The following is an 11,903-nucleotide window of genomic DNA, read 5'->3' on the forward strand; positions in this document are numbered from 1 at the left end:
GTCACAACGTTCCTCAAGATTAGATAAAAAGCCTCGGAAAGCAAATGAAGGGTTTATCTAGTTCAAAGTCAACATTCCAAAAGTAATCAAGCTAATGGAATTTTTGACCAAGCATGTTTTCCAAGAATGTTGACCAAAGTCAACCTTAGGCCAAATTTTAAAGGCTCAAGCGCCAAATGGCCCCAAACACATACTAATTGCCTCGATACTCATACCAGCTATGCTATAGCCTAGTTTTACAATTCTAGAGCTAATTGAACTATCAGAATTCCGTTCTAAGTTTATTTACCTGGTGTTGTGTCCAAATTCAACTTTTCAAATTTTAAAAGCTCCAAAACATGAAAACAGACCTAAAACCCAAACGAACAATAAGGTAACCGAGCTATCGGTGTTGGTAGGCCATAAATGACCTAGGGGCGCTATAGGAAGGCTCTAAATAAAGAGAAGGAAACAATATAAGGAAAGTGACCTGGAGGGTCATTACAACATCCACTATTAAAAGAACTTTTATCCATGAATGTAAGGACAAGGTCATACCTGAGGGCTCAAATAAGCTGGGAAACTGCTCCCACATCTCCTGCTTGGTCTCTTAGGTAGAATCCTTAACTGGACGATGCCTCCACTAGACTTAACTATAGGAATTAACCTGAACGGAGCTGATGAAAATCACTGGCTAAAATAGCAACCGGCTCCTCAACAAAGGTCAGATAGCTTCCAACGAAACTGAGTCATACTGAAGCACATGGGTCTTATATGGAATGTACCGACACAACATCGAAACATGGAAAACTGGTGGATAGCTGATAGTGCTAGAGGTAGGGTAAACTCATAGGCAACCTCACCAACTCTCCTTAAAATGTCAAAGGACCCGGTATAGTGGGGAATAAGCCTACCCCACCTACTAAATCCCATCACTCCCTTCAAGGGAGATACCCACAAGAATAACAGATCACAAACATCAAAACATAAAAGATGGCACCTACGATCAGCATAACTCTGTTGCCTGCTCTAAGTTATTCTCAGTCTATCCAGAATAAATCATACTCTAGATAGAGCCTCCTGAAATAAATCTTTTTTATATGACCTAGGATCTAAAGACTCAAATCAACCAACTAGAGAGTGAAAACGCTTAACATATAAGGCCTCGAATGGTGCCATTTGGATTCTCGAGTGGTATTTATTGTTGTATGCAAACTCTACCAAAGGCAACAACTGGTCCTACTAACATCTAAAATCTAATACACAGGCTTACAACATATCCTATGAAACCTTAATAGTGTGCTTTAACTGGCTATCGTTCTGTGGGTGGAAAGAATTACTGAGATCAACCCAACTGCTCAACTCTCTCTGAAAATCCCTCCAGCAGCTAGAAGTAAATTAAGACCCCCGATCTAATATAATAGACACTGGCACCCCATAAAGATAGACTACCTCCTGATTTTAAACACGAGCTAACCACTTTGCATTGAATGAAGTATGAATGGGAAGGAAGTGTGCTAATTTGATCAATCGATCCAGCATAACCCTAATTCTGTCAACACCTTTAGAAGTCTGAGGCAAACAAATAACGAAGTCCATGGTAATATGCTCCCACTTCCACTCCCATACCTCTCCATTACTAGTGATGCCTCAAATCATAATACATCTTACTTGTGACTGGATGGATGGAGTATATGGAATCATGGGTCTCGCTAAGTATCAACTAAATCAAACCTCCTACCCTGGGAATGCATAGATGACAGTCAAACTACAACACCCCATCTGAATCAATATAATCATGGCCAACCTCACCCTGTAATACCCGATCTCTAAGCTCTATCAATGACTCATCCTAGAACTGTCAGGCACGGATCTGATAAATAGAGAAGACTAAGCCCCCACAAAGGAAAATATTCAACTAGAGTCTGAAATATCCAATCTTACCATCTTGTTAACTAAGGAATGGATATCTAAAGCTAAGGGTCGCTCAAACTCAAGTTCCCTTCTCATTACATCCGAATAGGACTTTTTTCAACTTAGAATGGTCGTCAATCTTTCTTGAATGAGCGCAACTTTTTCCATAGCCTCATATACCAACTAGGGACCTACTAATGAAACTTCATAAACTTCAAACCACCTAATGGAAGAACTTCATATGCTGCCATACAAGGCTTCAAATAGATCCATTTGAATGCTAGAATGGTAACTATTATTATAGGAAAACTCAATCAGTGAATTATGAGCTATAGACAACATCATTTCTCTTAATCCATCAATATTGGGGACACACAAATGGCCTTTATATCTCAAAACACCCTTTTCCCCTTGGGAGAAAGCCTCAATGGCTTTTTCGACAACCACTTTCTTCAACTCAACCAAGGTAGGATCACTATCTTATTTTTCCTTAACATTTACCACAAGGGATGATTCAAAACCATTTTGAACAACAACACCACCATCCTCTTCATCTACCAAGAGAATATATAAATAAGTTGTATATGAACATCACAAACCAACTCTTTCTTACCATTTCAATATGGGTAATACTATCAATGGACAACATACTAAGGGCATTGGAAACCACATTTGCCTTACTTGGATGGTAAAACACACTCATATCACAGTCTTTTAATAATTCAAGCCACCTCATTTGCCAAAGATTCAAGTCTGTTTGGTTGAACACATATTGCAAGATTTTATGATTAGTTAATACATCAAAATTTACACCATTAGGGTAGTGCCTCAAAATATTCAAGGAAAAACAATCGCCATTCATTCCAAGTCTTGGGTCGGGTATGTCACGACCCAACCTCGTAGGCTGCGACTGGGGTCCAATCTAAACCCCTGTATATGTGTCTATCAACTGTGGTCAAGTTGAACTGTAATTAACATAACACCATGCAACAGAACCCCATTGGGTGATAATATTTTCATAAACCAGTAGCCTCTTTCATTTGTATCACATCATGAAAGGGCACATAAGTCGACAAGACTGCCATAATATAACAACATATATAGTACATCATATAGACCCAGCTGAACCAAACTGACATACACAACCCACATATATATGTCTGCAGACATCTAAGAATATTAATGACAACATATGGCGGGACAAAGCCCCCGTCTTACCCCTGAATAAACAAAACAATTTTATACATCAGTGGTTAGTACCAAAAACTAGGCTTCGATACAATAGATCCTCTTCCAGCTGAGCTGAGTGGAATCTTAAGATGATGGACACCCCAAACCTGTATTTGTACCTGCGGGCATGAAATGCAACCCCTCCGAGAAAAGAGGGGTCAGTATGACATATGTGCTGAGTATGTAAAATATAACATAATACGAATAGAGGCATATCTTTTTTTTTTATGGGAACAGACCCTACACGAGGCTCCCACCTCTCGTGCACAGTCAGGGGTTGAGCATCACCCCCAAGCCTTAACATAAAATAAAACAGAAAAATACAAGGAGGGGGACATAAACCTTACCTCCGATCCTATGTTGGTTCATAAGTCAGCTAACCTATTAAGGTCGGCTAACTCATCCCCGTAGCAAAAGGAGCTATCTATAACTAGAAAGTAGTAAACCTATGAGAGGACTCCTCCCGATACAAGTCGACTAAGAAAGCATAAATGAGGGAGACTCTCCCCTTCCATGAGAAGACAAGAAAGTAACCTACACTAGTCCTATTCAACTATGCTACGTACCATACATAGCTAAATTGAGGAAGAACAAGTATATGAACCTTCTATCTCGTATGGGGTAAAAAAGCTCTTTTCATCTTTGCCCTTTTTCATCTTGTCATACCAAGTAAGTCCAAGGGAAGTATGCAACAACATCACAATCATGATTATCAGCTAAGGAGGATGAAACGAGAGGAAGTATATAGAGCTATAATAACCAGCAACATTAGAGTTGTTGTTGAGAAAAGGAGTGACTGAAGAGCAGCAAATTGTAACTTGTAGGTGATGCAGCCATGGCATGAGCAGTTGCTTGGGTGTTTCCTTGCATTTTGCATGATTGTACCTGCATACCCACAAACAAACAAAGAAGGAGCTCAAAGTGACTTGGAGCTGCTGCAAGAAGGCCCCTGCATGAATGGTTGTTGTCTCCCTTTGTTTGGTTCTTTGTGGACCTACACAAGGAAATAGACAAGGAAGCAAACCAGTGTGTGGGGGTTCTGTGGTGCCCATTGGAGGGCTCCTCAATTGCAAGTAGATGGAAGTTGAAGATTGTTGGTGTTGGATTGTTGTAGTTGTAAGGTTGCTGCTGTATCTTCTTAGCTCCAAGGTGCTGTGGCTGGTTGCAACTCCTCTTGTTGATGGTGTTTGTAGCTGCTGCATTCCACAGCTGTGAATTTGTTGTTGCTTCCAATCAAATTCAGCTTCAGCACTCTGTGGCATGATATCTGCAACTGCAGCTTCATGGATTTTGCAGCTTCTGATGTTCCAGCAGCCTGCATACTCAAATAAACAACCACACAAACAAGAACAATGGCGTCCCAGATTAGACTCCCATAATGAGTGTTGATGGGTGCTGCTGCTGCCTGGAGGTTTAACAGATGGTGCCTTGGATATTGGAGGGTTCTTGTGTGCCAGCACAGAATCTAGGAGGGCTGTTGCACGTGTTGTAGCATGGTAGCTGTTAGCTGCATCTACAAGTGCAACCATGCACTTTGTAATCCCTGCATCTACAAAGAAAAACAACCCTGTTGCCACTGCTGTTGCTGCAGCTGTAGCCCATCTGTTGCAGGTCTGTCTTGATGTTGCTTTATGTTCTAGTGAGTGGTTGTATACTGAAGTACTTGTTCTTGGGGATTGTAGTTGTGTATTGTACCTGCACAAGTAAAAGAACAAGAAGAAAAGTACCTCCAATACTCCTGCACAGCAAACACTGTGTTGTGGTTCTGCAGGTCCATTGTGGACTTGTAGTTTGTCCTTGTATGCTGCATGTTGTTGGAGTTTTTGTGTGTTGTGGCTTGTAAACATGTCCCCAATTGTAACATGTTTTAATGTATCTCCAGATACCTGCAAATGCATAGAGACAAGCCAACAAGACCAAAAACAAATAGACACCAACCTCCTCATTATGCTTACGTCGGCTAACTTTTTCAAGGTCGCTCGACTAACATTTCCAATTATCCATTTGAGGTGGAACTTCTTGGGCCTTGTAGTTACTGTATTTTCTGTGTTCTTGCAACATTTAGAGGCCTTTTGGACAAGCTGGAAGCTCCAAGTAGTGAATTGCTCCATTTGAAGACTTAAGTCGGCTAACTTTTTCAAGGTCGCTCGATTAACGTCTCCAATTATCCGTTTGGGATGAAACTTCTTAGGATTTGTAATTACAGTATTTTCTATGTTCTTCCAACATTTGGAGACCTTTTGGACAAGCTGGAAGCTCCAAGTAGTGAAGTGCTTCATTTGGAGAGTTAAGTCGGCTAACTTTTTTAAAGTCGCTCGACTAACGTCTCCAATTATCCGTTTGAGGTAAAACTTCTTGGGCTTTGCAAATACTGTATTTTCTGTGTTCTTGCAACATTTGGAGGCCTTTTGGACAAGCTGGAAGCTCCAAGTAGTGAAGTGTTCCATTTGGAGACTTAATTCGGCTAACTTTTTCAAGGTCGCTCGACTAACGTCTCCAAATACCCGTTTGAGCTGAAACTTCTTGGGCTTTGCAACTACTGTATTTTCTGTATTCCTGCCCAGTTTGGAGTCAATTTGATGTTGCATGATGCTTTTGTTGGGGGCTACAGCTGTGGCCTGTGCTGGAATTTTGATGGCTGTTGCTGCAGCTGTAGTCCATCTGTTGCAGGTATGTCTTGATATTGCTTTATGTTCTAGTGAGTTGTTGTATGCTGAAGAACTTGTTCTTGGAGATTGCAGTTGTGTATTGTACCTGCACAAGTAAAAGAACAAGAAAAATTCTGCACAGTAAAAACTGTGCTGTAGTTTCTCCTTGTATGTTGCATGTTGTTGGAATTCCAAGCTCAGTTGCTGACACTCCAGCACCAGCCCCTTGATGTAAGTTCTGGTTGCATGGAGGAATTCCACAAGCTGCAAGCTCCAAATGGTGAAGTGCTCCATCATGCCACTGCTGTAATATGCAGCACACATAGATGGCCCTCCAACTGTGGATTGATATGTTACATGTGTACAAGTTCCTGCACAGTCAAAAAGTAGAAGGAAAGGAAAGAAAAAGAAAAAGGCTACTCTAATCCTAGGTAGGTAAGATGCAGGGGAGACTCTCCCCTTTACAATGGTCCTAACTGTAGAACCTTCAAAGTGGTTATCACTAGTCATATTGATATCCAATTTGAAGAGTAAGTTAGAACATTGAATATAAAAATAGTTCAAGGAGGTTGTTTGATCCTTTTTAATCTTTTTCTCCTGAAGCTTGCCATCCTATCTTGTCCAGCTTGATGTAGCCCTTGGTGGAAAATTCTCATAGGATTTCCTTCCATATGCCTATCCCAACATGTTTTAATAGTATCCAGGAAGGTATCAATATCAGCCACCTGCAGCATTTTTTCCCAAAGACTTCTTCTCAAGTAATCTTTACACTTGGCATAGACAAATGTAATAGTGTGAGAATTGGGGCTAGACACATGTTTAATATCACAAGTGACCTGTTGTTCATCCTGGTCTCTAATGTGACAGTCCACATCCTGATTCCAGAATAGCCAAATCTTGTTATTAGGATTATGATAGGCATTATTCATTCTAAGCTGATTTTTGTATTGGTTGATTTGTGATTGATGAGCAAATGGTTCAAGAATTGCCAACATAGAGAGACTATGATAATCCTTGAGTTTTTGGAGTCTATCCAAAGTACCTTGAGTATCAATACTCCTTGCATTCCAGCATATTGTATTCATCATCAAGGTTTCATGGATTTGGACCTTGTTTTGATGCCACTCTTACAAGTAGCATTATCTGAACTGGTGGAGATGTCTTGTTTCTTTTTCTTCTTGTTCTGATCTTGCTGACCCCTGGCTGATAAACCCTTCTCCTCAGTGACCTGCAGCACCTCCTCCTGTATTGTTGTATCTGTGATATCCTCCAATGCTCTAAAGGGAGAGGCACTAGTTTCCTCATCCTCATCTTGAGATTGTTCCCTTTGGTCCAGATCCTCTTCATCTTCAGATTGAATAGGTCTGTATTCATCCTCATTGTCATCTGATATGGTTCTCTTATTAAGAACACACACTTCAGTAGAACTGGATTGAATTTGAAGAGGTGTCACATGAATCCCTGCTTGTTCATCAACCAACACATAGTTCACTCTGTGTTGTGTTTTTCTAGACAGAGATTTTTTTTGTTTCTAAGCTAACTTTTTCTTCATTGCATCCCTCTTCTTCTTACTCAGAGATAGAGTATATTTATTATTCAGGAGCTTAGTAACTGCACCCATATTTCCTTCACACCTATTTGGAGATTCTGCACCTCCCTTATCCATTTCAGTGAGCTGTAACCTATCTTCTGGAACTTGTTGAATATCATCTTGTTACCATTGCATAGAGGACCTTATTTCTGCTGGAAGAGTGTTGACAGGGGTTCTAGGATCTTTTCTATGTTCAGCCAAATTTTCCTTTCCCTTGGTTTCCCCTTCCTGCAGATTAGTGGTTTTCTCCTGTATTCCCCCTCCTCACCTCCACAGACTTCATCAGCCACAACAGTAATACCATTTAAGACATTAAAGTAATTGGGGGAGCCATGGGGGTGTGGGAGCATTGAGTCAATACCTGGGATTTTTCCATAGGTATTGTTGCATTCCACATTGTTCACAGCAGTACTTGGTGCATAAATAGCTGTAATATTTTGCTCTTTTTGTTTGTCTGCAGGTCTGCTACTTCCAGTACCATGTAGAACCTGCTGTATAGGCTTATGGGGGATGGGATCCAATGTTGTATGGGGAGTAGGGAGTAAGCTCTGGACTCCAGAGTCTACATTACAAGTTTGGTTAGTACAAGTATTAAATTTAGAGCTATTAACCATACCTGCCTGCTGTGGAGTTTTCCCTTCTCTGCTGCTGCTGATATTATGCTGGTGGGGTGTTGAAGTTTCCCCTTTTGTCATGTATACTTGTGTTTTATGTTGTTGTGGTTGTTGTTGGTGGTGTTGTTCTTCTTTTTTACCTTTCCTCCTTTGAATTTGCCAACCTGCATGTTCTTGGTCTCTTTTTTCAGCTGCAGCCCTGCTAGTATTTTGTTGTTCCTTACTTTGTTTGTCTTCTTGGTGCTTTAGCTCATTTTTCTGTTGTTCCTTATTCTTGTCAGTGCTGTCTTTATCTTTGTGTCTTGCTTCTTCTTCTTGAACTTGCTTTTTCTGCTTATCCTCATCCCTTCTTTTAACAGTACAAACATGAATGGTGTGACCTTGATGTTTGCAGTGTTGACAGTAATCTGGCACCCCTTCATATTGAATAGACTGCCACCTTCCTGCTCCATTTTCATCTTCACCATAGCCCATCCATACATGCTGTGGTCTTTCTTTTGTAAGGTCAATTTGTACTTTGACTTTGGCAACACTACCCCTTGTTTTCTTGTAGGTTGCCAAATCCAAGAACAACACCTTTCCAATTGGGGACAGTAAAGGGGTTACCACTTCAAGACGATAACAGTGCCAAGGTAGTTTTGGTAATATAGCCCATATAGGAACTAGAGAGGTTTCTTCTTCAGGCTTGAAGGTGGGGGTCCATAGCTGGAGTCTCATAAGCTGTCCATTTATGTACATTCTTCCTTTGGACCATACAGTAGAGTGATCATATTCATTGTCCAAGTCTATGTACAGATGCCTAGAGTTAAAATGAGTAATTTTCACTCCTCCTCTGAACTCTGTTTGCAAGATGAATTCCTTTCTAATGGTTTCTATCTTAGGCATAGTATTAGTGAATTTTCCTATCAGAGTATACTTACAATCACTAGCCAATTTCACCAAGAAATTTTCTTCTGTAAATACTATAGCTGGATAGCCTTGTTTTGTAGTAATTTTGGGGGGTGTAATATCAATAATGGCTGTTTTAATGGCTTTTTGGGCTCTCAGCTTAGTAGCCAAGGTCTGATGGATGACATGATTTGGAGGGGTTGGAATATTAGTATTGGGATGCTTGTTTTGTTTGACATGTAACTGATTAGTAGGGGACACCACATGATTAGTAGAAATAGAAGTATTAAAAGTTGGAGCTCTAAGTTGGTTTGGATATTTGGGACCTAAATTGCTTCCAGTATTCATAGTAGCAGATTTATTATTGGATTTGAAAGCATCAAAGTTATTAGACACTTTCATTGGGTTACTATTAGGAACATAAGGTTTTTGGACATGTTGAAATTTCACATTGAGACCCCTGTTCAACTGGGCAGTTTGTTTGGTTTTTTCAACATTTCCAGGTAATATGTTCCCCTGCTCCTTGTGTTTATCAACAAGATCAACATCAACATTGTGAGTAGAAGTCTGCAGTACTTCATTATTCTTGGACATAACAAGATGCATATCAGTAGACTTAACAGTAGCTGCATTAGCTATATTTTCTTTTTGAGTATTATTATCAGTTAGACTAACTTCATGAAATTTGACAGTATCAATATGCATTTGATCAACATTGTGATTATGACTAGTACGTTCTATTATATATTGATTGAAATAGTTAGAGGACTTACCTGGAGGAACCACTGTAGGGGCACTGTTCCCTTGCTCAATAACGAAATTCCCCTTTGAATTTTCTTTGGGGACTTGATCATACTCTTCAATGCCTTCCAATGTTCCCATTCTATTTTCTTGTTGGTCATATTTATCATGATCCATCGCACCAGTTACAAATACAGATTGAAGAACACTGTCACAATGTTCTTCATTAAGATGAGTGTCTTTGCGACTTTTTGAGTTTGAGCTTGTTGGTTGTGATTCGAGGCACTCTATATAGCTTGGGAACCTCCTAACACCTTGATGGACCTTTTGGAATTGGTCTTGTGCCAATTGGTTCACCGGAGCTCCGGCACCTCCAAAGTCGTCTTGACGACTTTTTGAATTTGAACTTGTTTATGGAGATTCGAGACATGTTTTATTGTTAGAATGCCTCTCCACACTGTTACGCACCTTTTGGTATTGGTCTTGGATGAATTCAGTCGCCGGAGCTCCGGCGACTCCATTGTTGTCAGAGCTCAAATGGGAATTCGAAACAATTGGAGTATATTCGAGTTGGAGCTCATGGCTGGGAGGATGGGAAATAGCTTGAGGATCATTTTGGTATTCATCTTGTTCAGTTTTGTTCGCCGGAGCTCCGCCGCCGACGCCGAACTGTTCGCCGGCGATGATTTCGCCGGAGATTTTTGTTCCCTGAGGGGCGCCATATCCTTGAGAACAAAGCCCAGGTGGTGCGATGGCTCGAATGTCGCCGGAACCACCTAAAACGTGAAGGCGCAGTGGTTGCACAGTGGTGTCAATATGCGCCTCTTCATTGCTCTCAATATGGACTGTTTTTGTGTCGGATTTTTGCACTGTATGTAGTATATGAGATGAGGATGCATCTCCTATATTACTTGTAACCTGCAGCAATCCACAATTTTTCAAAGCAATAATTTTTTCTGTATTCAGCAGCTCCTCCCGAGAAACTTGAAAAGTGTTCTCTTCAGTATTTTGGAGATTTGAGGAGCTGTAGATGGAATCTGGTAACGTGGTAACTTTTGTTCTGTTCGTCTCGACGGAATCTACAGTTTCATCTTTCGAACGAAATTTTTCAGCATCGGGAGGTGGGTCCCACCCCATTTCCGTTTTTGTGACTAAATTGCCCTTTCAAGGTTTTGGCTAGGGTTTCTTCAACTGGGAAAGTAAAATCATCATGCTCAAATTTTCAATATAGCCAGCCCTATTAGGGATCCGGTGAATCATATCTGTAGAACCATCACCTCCTTATTACAATATATCATCACATCATTAGACACACACACACACATATATATATATATATATATATATATATATATACGTACCCAACCTTCTAGTGAGGGCGCGATGAACAATGCAGTGGAATTGAGCTTGAATCTGATAACCGGCCCGGGACTCGGAGAAGAAGTGTTACAATATACACGAGTAGAGTAGTGAGAAACAAAACACATTGTAAATCATTATCTGAGACTCAATGAAGTCATCAAGTGAACCATCACTTGGAGATCAGGGTAGGTAGTATATGACGTATACCCTTTGAATGTCACTAAGGACTAAGTAAAAAGGAGTTTTGGAACTCTTAGACATATACCAGTGTGAAATATCTTATAGCAGTCTGAGCATTGGTTATCTCAAAGCCTTTCTATATTAAAAGAAGAGTTTTGTCTAATCAATCACTATATAGTCACATAGAAGACTCGAGGAATAGGAGTTTATCTACTTTAAGAGTCTTAACATCCAGAAGTGATCAAGAGTCCTGAAGTAATATTCAGAATCTAAGAATGAAGTTGCACCAAAGCTTACATCATCCATAGTCTACATCTAAGACATGCCAAAAGAAAAAAGAGATAGTTTCACAAACTTATTCCAAAACATGCCAAAAGAAAGCTTCACATACCTCGTATGGACTTCTCTTAATCATGTCCACGTCGTCGTCCTCCAAATCTATTTAACATAGAAGCAATGCGAGTATCAACAACCTTAAACTTTTCAGCACCTTCAGTTTCACCTTAGTATTCATGGAACCTATGTCCTTGTTTGTCTCCTCGACTAGGTCTTTAATTAGTTAAGACGTTAACGAAAATCGGGCAGCATCTCCCCTATAATATGTCTTATCCGAATTTCCAATTATACCCCTAATACCTACATCCAACCAAAAACAATAACCTTCAGCATATATTTAAGCAATTCACACCAACAATATACAACATAAACTCCAAATGACTCGCTCGAAACTATGATACCAAAATAGGGTTTCTAGAC

The 11,903-nt window shown here is 40.2% G+C and overlaps 1 long non-coding RNA gene across 1 annotated transcript; it reads left to right on the plus strand.

The window, feature by feature from the left end:
* The first annotated feature begins 6,141 nt into the window (after positions 1 to 6,141).
* Positions 6,142 to 8,609, plus strand: LOC129885032 (uncharacterized). The gene is made up of 3 exons (XR_008766033.1): positions 6,142 to 6,202; positions 7,823 to 7,940; positions 8,530 to 8,609. It is a non-coding gene; the product is annotated as an uncharacterized LOC129885032 (long non-coding RNA).
* Positions 8,610 to 11,903: the final 3,294 nt, after the last annotated feature.

Source organism: Solanum dulcamara, chromosome 4 (genome assembly GCF_947179165.1).
Source record: "Solanum dulcamara chromosome 4, daSolDulc1.2, whole genome shotgun sequence".
In the NCBI taxonomy this organism is placed as follows: Eukaryota; Viridiplantae; Streptophyta; class Magnoliopsida; order Solanales; family Solanaceae; genus Solanum; species Solanum dulcamara.